The following is a 6,158-nucleotide window of genomic DNA, read 5'->3' on the forward strand; positions in this document are numbered from 1 at the left end:
GGGTACCATCCGCTAAGCAATGCGGGCGGGCGGTGCCCAGGAGTAGGGCCTTCTCTGTGATGGGCCCAACCCTCTGGAACGACCTCCCCCCTGATATTAGAATTACTGCTGATCTCCGCTCCTTCCGTAAGAAACTCAAGACCCACCTGTTCCAATTAGCTGGCCTGGCCCAATCGCAATTATAAGTATAATCTAATCCTGACCTTCCTGGATGGCATTTTAAATTTTTAAATTCTGGGGTATTTTAATTGGTTTTAATTGGTTTTAATTATCAGTTAGTTTATGGCTATTGTACAGACTGTGTGCTTAATTTGTTTTGTCTGGGGTTTTGTATTTTGTTGTCTATTGTATATTTATTGTCTGTACACCGCCCAGAGTCCCTTCGGGGAGAGGGGGCGGTTTATAAATTTAATAAACTGAAACTGAAACTAAAAGCCTCCAGTGATGGAACACGCACAATTTCTGAAGGCAAGCCATTCCACTGGTTAATTCTTCTCACTGTTTTCATCCATTGTTTCTTGCCTTGCCTTCAGGCACTTTGGAAAATAATTTGATCCCCTCTTCATTGTGGCAGCTCCTCATATATTGGGAAACTACTATCATGTCACTCCTAGTTTTTCTTTCCACTTGACTACATATACTCAATTCAATTATTCTTCATATGTTCTACCTTCCTGCTCCCTAATCATCTTTGTTGCTCTTTTCTGTATTCTTCTTCTGAACTAAGAAATATATTATGATCAAACTATAATGAAGTTAATTCAGTGGAGCTCATAACAATTGAAGTATTTTTTCTAGTCACTTAACATATTGTATAGGTTTATTTTTTTAAAAAATAGAATCTAATACTAGAATACAGTAAAAGCCTTTACAAGAGGACATCATATATATAAAGATGATAGAGATAAAGGAAGGCATTATCAAAAGAAATTGCAAAGTTTGAATCAAAATTCAGTTGCATGCTGTCTCATGAGCCAAGCTCTGGAATGAAACATCATAATCAATTACTTTTGGAACAATGTCTGCAAAACAATTTATTACATTTATTATGTTTCTTCTTACTCTGCCCTGGGATCTCAACTAATGCAATCCCCAAAATCTGGATGGGCACATCTAGCCCCATGCTCATTCTCTCCTGCCAGCTTAAAAGTTTTTATTGTTACAGAGTTGAGATGTAAAGACAGAGATAGCAGGGCAGGGCAGGGATAATTGTTAGAGGAAGATCTCGTGAACAGTGATCAGAAATTAAACTTCTCATCACTGGTTCTTAGAAGATGATAATACTTCAGTGCAGCTTTATGTAGAAGTTAAATAGGGGAAAGACAGAACCAAACTGGTGGCAAACTTATGGGGGTTCATCTCGCTTCCCCATACTCATAGCCTAGATCTACCAACTCAAGAAACAATATCCCCAATCCATAATTCCTGCAGGAATTCCAAAAGGACACCATGGTTCCATGTATCTTAATTATAGATGAAACAATCTCATTTTAATTATTGGAGAAAAGTGGTTTATTAAGATTTTTATTCATTTCACTAGAAATCCTTTATTTAGCAATGACTTATTTAAAATTCTTAATTTATATTTTTCTTCCTATATTTAATAAATCAATTTTACACACTCATTATTATCAGAATAGAAAACTAAAGTATCCACAGTGGTTTAATATTACAAAGTAAAAGTACAGGTAAAGATAAAGGTAAATGATTCTCCTGTCCAGTCATGCCTTACTCTAGGGTGTGGTGCTCATCTTTGTTCCTTAACCAAGGGAGCGAGCATTAACTGAAGACACCTCCATGGTCATGTGGCGAGCATGACTATACATCAGGGTACACAGAATGCTGTTTCCCATTGAAGTGGTACCTATTTATCTACTTGTATTTGCATGCTTTTAAATGGAGCAACCTGTCAATATCACAAGGGTCTTCAACAGTATTCTTGACATTGAATCTGGACCAACTCATTTAGCAGTATGTGAATTCATTTTTAAATTCTTAATATAATTTGTTCTTCTAAACTTATATTTTTTTCTCAAATATATCATCAAGACTTCTTTCTTTTAAACATTTTAATGCTTTGTTCCTAAAATATCCACCTCTAAATAGTATTTCAAATAACCTGTAAATAAAATCTAAAAATCATATTATTTCTATGTCAAATGACATACAGTTATTTTTATTATTTTTTTGGATATCATTCTAGTCATGCAAGCAAAAACATTCAGAACCTACTTGGTTGAAAGAGCTGTGCCAGGTGATGGCTTCATCATAAATAGCCATGTTTTTCTCTTGAAACCCGGGATCCATCTTCCCCACTTTCACTCTATTGAAGGATTGATTTGGGAATGTGACCCAGTTTATAATATCAAATCCAACTATCAATTCCCTCTTATCATCAAACTTAATTCTATCCCCAGCACTGTTATTAAAAGAGATCTCTTTCAGAAACTGGTGGAGCTGAATATCAATGAATACACAAACAGTAAGAAAATAGAATCAGTAATTAATATGTTATTTCTGCTAGCAGTTACATAATTGATTTGCAATTGCTACAACAACTTTTGAGGATATTTTATTTGCCCTCATTATTTAATGCATTTCTTTAATCCCATTATATTATTTCAGTATGCACTGACAAACTAATTTTCTTACAGGAGCATCACCATCTTTATGTCCCAATTTAATTTAAAAGAATAATAAATTCAACATGGCCTGAAATTTTCTCATGCTAAAACATGCTGTCTAAAAACAATATAAACAATACAAACTATAAAAGTATAAAGCCAACAGAGTTGAGTGGCTAAAAGAAAAAAAAGAGTATAATTTCCTGTCATATGGCAAAATCATATTTCTTATCTGGCAAATATTATTTAAAAACTGAACAAAATGCAATCAGCCTGAAACCAGAGTATGTAGGAATATCCTTGGTTTTTTAAATGTATGAGTGGCAAGAGTCAATTTTGTCCTTATTCCTATGACAACTGGAACTTCAAAGAATTGATGCAATAGGGGAAAATCAGCATCAAAGAACCCTTGGAAGAGAAAGGAGGCCAAGATGAAGGGGTGGCCAGTTTGAGCCTAAGTGAGTCTCAAGTCCCCCACCTTGAATTTCATTGCCTCTTATCTATCACATATTTGTTTTGACCATTGGTAGTTCCAATTCTTGTAGAGAGCTGTAGCATACATTAAACCTATATTCTTTTGAACTTTCCATATTCCTGATTTCCTGCACTTGACATTTAGATTGAAAATGCAAACAGAATAGAAATCTGAAAAGTGAGGTAACAAAGGCCGCAGAACATGTCTTTGACTGATGAAAAGGCATGAACAGTTACAAGTTACAAGGTGAATAAATAGAGCAGATAATTGAGTTTAGTAAAAAGCATATAAAAATGAAAATTTGCCCCCCAAAAAACCCCCAACCTAAAGATAAAATGATATCAGGAAAGCAGAAGCTAATATAGAGTCTTAATATTTATTGAAAGAAACAAAGTGTTTGTGTGTAAGAGCATTCTTGTTACCTAAATGGAATGGGGAATTGAATATGATTGTGAAAGAGTCAATAATGAAAGATCTAAATGAACATGAATCAAATACCAGTAAGGACATGAAAATAGAGACGTTGAACCATTGAAAACAAATGAGAATTGAATCACACAAAAAGTTTATTAAGGAGTGAATGGAATGAGATAAAAGGGAAGATCAGAATTTCATGACAAAGGAATTCAAGGGGAGAAGCTAGGATGGTTTTAAGGACAGAAAGTTATAGAATAATACAGTGGATATAAATTAAATTTACTTTTATTCTCCATTTGTATTATATCTCCACCCCTTCATTATTTTGGTTTACTATGATTTGTATGAAAAAAAAATAGTAGATTGTATATGCATGGTGGTTGTATGTAGAGAGAGAAAAAGAAAAATGTTTAGTTACCTGCAGCAGGGATGTGCGGTCAGGGGAGGCAGGGGAGGCAGAGCCTCACCTCTCATCATGAAATAATAATATATAATAATAATATCCACGAGGGAGTTTCATATATATAAGAGGAAGAGGAGGGAGGAGGAGGAGCGCATGCGGGGCGGTGCCAGCTGGGCAACCGGCGGAGGCAGGAGGGTTCTCGGAAGCGCCAATAACCTTCCTGCCTCCGCTGTACTTTGCGTGCTACTCACGACTGCAATAGATGCCCAGAAGTGGCAGGGGCTTGATGACATTGCCGCAGCTGCCATGCGCGGACAGACGGAGGTAGCCAGAGTGGCGCCGAGGCAGTCCGGAGGAACGAGCGACCAAGGATCAGGCTGCCTGATCCTCCATCGCTCGCTCGCTCGCTCTTTCATCCGTCCGGACCCCTCGGTGCCACTCTGGTTACCTCCATCCGGCTGTGCCCAGCAGCGACATCGGCGACGTCATCAAGATGAAGTGGCTTGGAGGTGAAGTGCTTTTCAGTGCTTTTCTGTGCGTTTGGTGTTTAGGTAGATAGCCGGATGTCCTAAACGGCAGACGCACAGAAAAGCACTGAAAAGCAGCTGCTGTTGGGGATTGCGGAGCGCGAGCCGGCGGAGCGTGCTCAGGAAGGTGGGGAATGGGATCACATGAGGCAGCCTCAGCCTCCAGCACAAGTGGTCCCATTCCCCACCTTCCTGATGACGTCACCAGCCTCACCAGCCATAAACCTCACCGCATGTCACTGATCTGCAGTGACGTGCGGTGAGGTTTATGGCTGATGAAGCACAGACACAGTGGTGGGTTTCAAATATTTTTAGACTTGTGGACTTCAACTCCCAGAATTCCACAGCCAGGCATGCTCAGTTCCGATTTAAAACGACAGCATTTGTTTTTCTCCTTTGCGAAATAAGTTTCCTTTTTTCATTTTCATTTTCTTCTTTCTTCCCCTCCTTCCTCCTTCTTTCCCTTCCTCCCCCTCTCTCAAATACACACACACACACACACACACACACAAGTTGGATTGGACTATCTCTCCTGCCCCCTTCCCTCTCTTGCTCACTCTCAAACAAACACACACACATACACAAAAGTTGGATTCGATATCTTTTCCAGTGGTTTGAAAGGAGTTCCTCTGCCATCCCCCCACCATTCTCCTGCTGCCTTCCCCAAACACCTCCACCATTTCAAATACAGCCTGCTGTCTGGGTGGGAAATGTCTGGAATGCAATAAAGCCAACCCCCTCACATCCTGCTGGCAGGCTGGGGTGAGAGGAGAGGCAGAGAAGCCGGAGGGGAGCCAATCCAAGCCTTCCAAAAGAAAGAGGCTGGGGGAAAGTGTGTGTGCTACAGCATGGCTGTTTGCCTGGCTTCCATGGATGACTCTGTTTATCTGTTTAAAAAAGCCTCTAAAAAGTGCCCTCTAATATGAGGCAGGAGAACTGCGTGCCTCACCTACGTCAGGAATTTTTTGGCTTTTAACCCTTGCTTAACTCTGCTCGAGTGATCATAAAATGCCTAAAGTCAGACTAGAGGAGGCATGCAGTTCTCCTGCCTCATAGTAGAGGGCACTTTTTTAGAGGCTTTTTTAAACAGTTAAGCAGAGTCATCCACGGTGAGGCAGCAACTAGCTCAGTTTTTTCCTTTTACATTTTCTTTTCTGTCCATGATGAGAGCGGTGAGGCTGTGCCTCACATGCCTCACCTGACTGCACGTCACTGGTTACCTGTTATGGATGTTCATGAATACTCAATTTCCCACCATTAAGCATTTCATTGTGTTTTTGTTCAATCTGAATGTCATGTAAAGTATGAGCTACAGAATAGATTGTAAAATGAAAACAAAGTAGTAATCTGAAAATTACCATACCAATGTATGGAGCAGTCCATGAGCCTAAGAGGAAGCTACGTTGGTTTGAAAGATAGAAAGCTATGAAATGATATAGTTTGTGTAAACCAGATTTACTTACATTATATCTCATCCCTTCATTACTATGATTTATAGCAAAAAAGAGTACCTTGTGTATTCATGAAGGTTTGAATGTAGAGTGGGAAAAAGTAGAAAATGAAGGCATACCTGCCAAGGTTGTTGCTCTTGAAAAGTCAGTTTCCTTCCATTCAGCATTCCATTGGGTTTTTGTTCAAGCTGCATGTCATGTAAAGCTTGAGCTACAGCATAAACTGCATTGTATATATTGTAACTGTGTCCAGTCATGCTC

This window comes from Natrix helvetica, assembly GCF_964273705.1.
Source record: "Natrix helvetica genome assembly, chromosome: Z".
NCBI lineage: Eukaryota > Metazoa > Chordata > Lepidosauria > Squamata > Natricidae > Natrix > Natrix helvetica.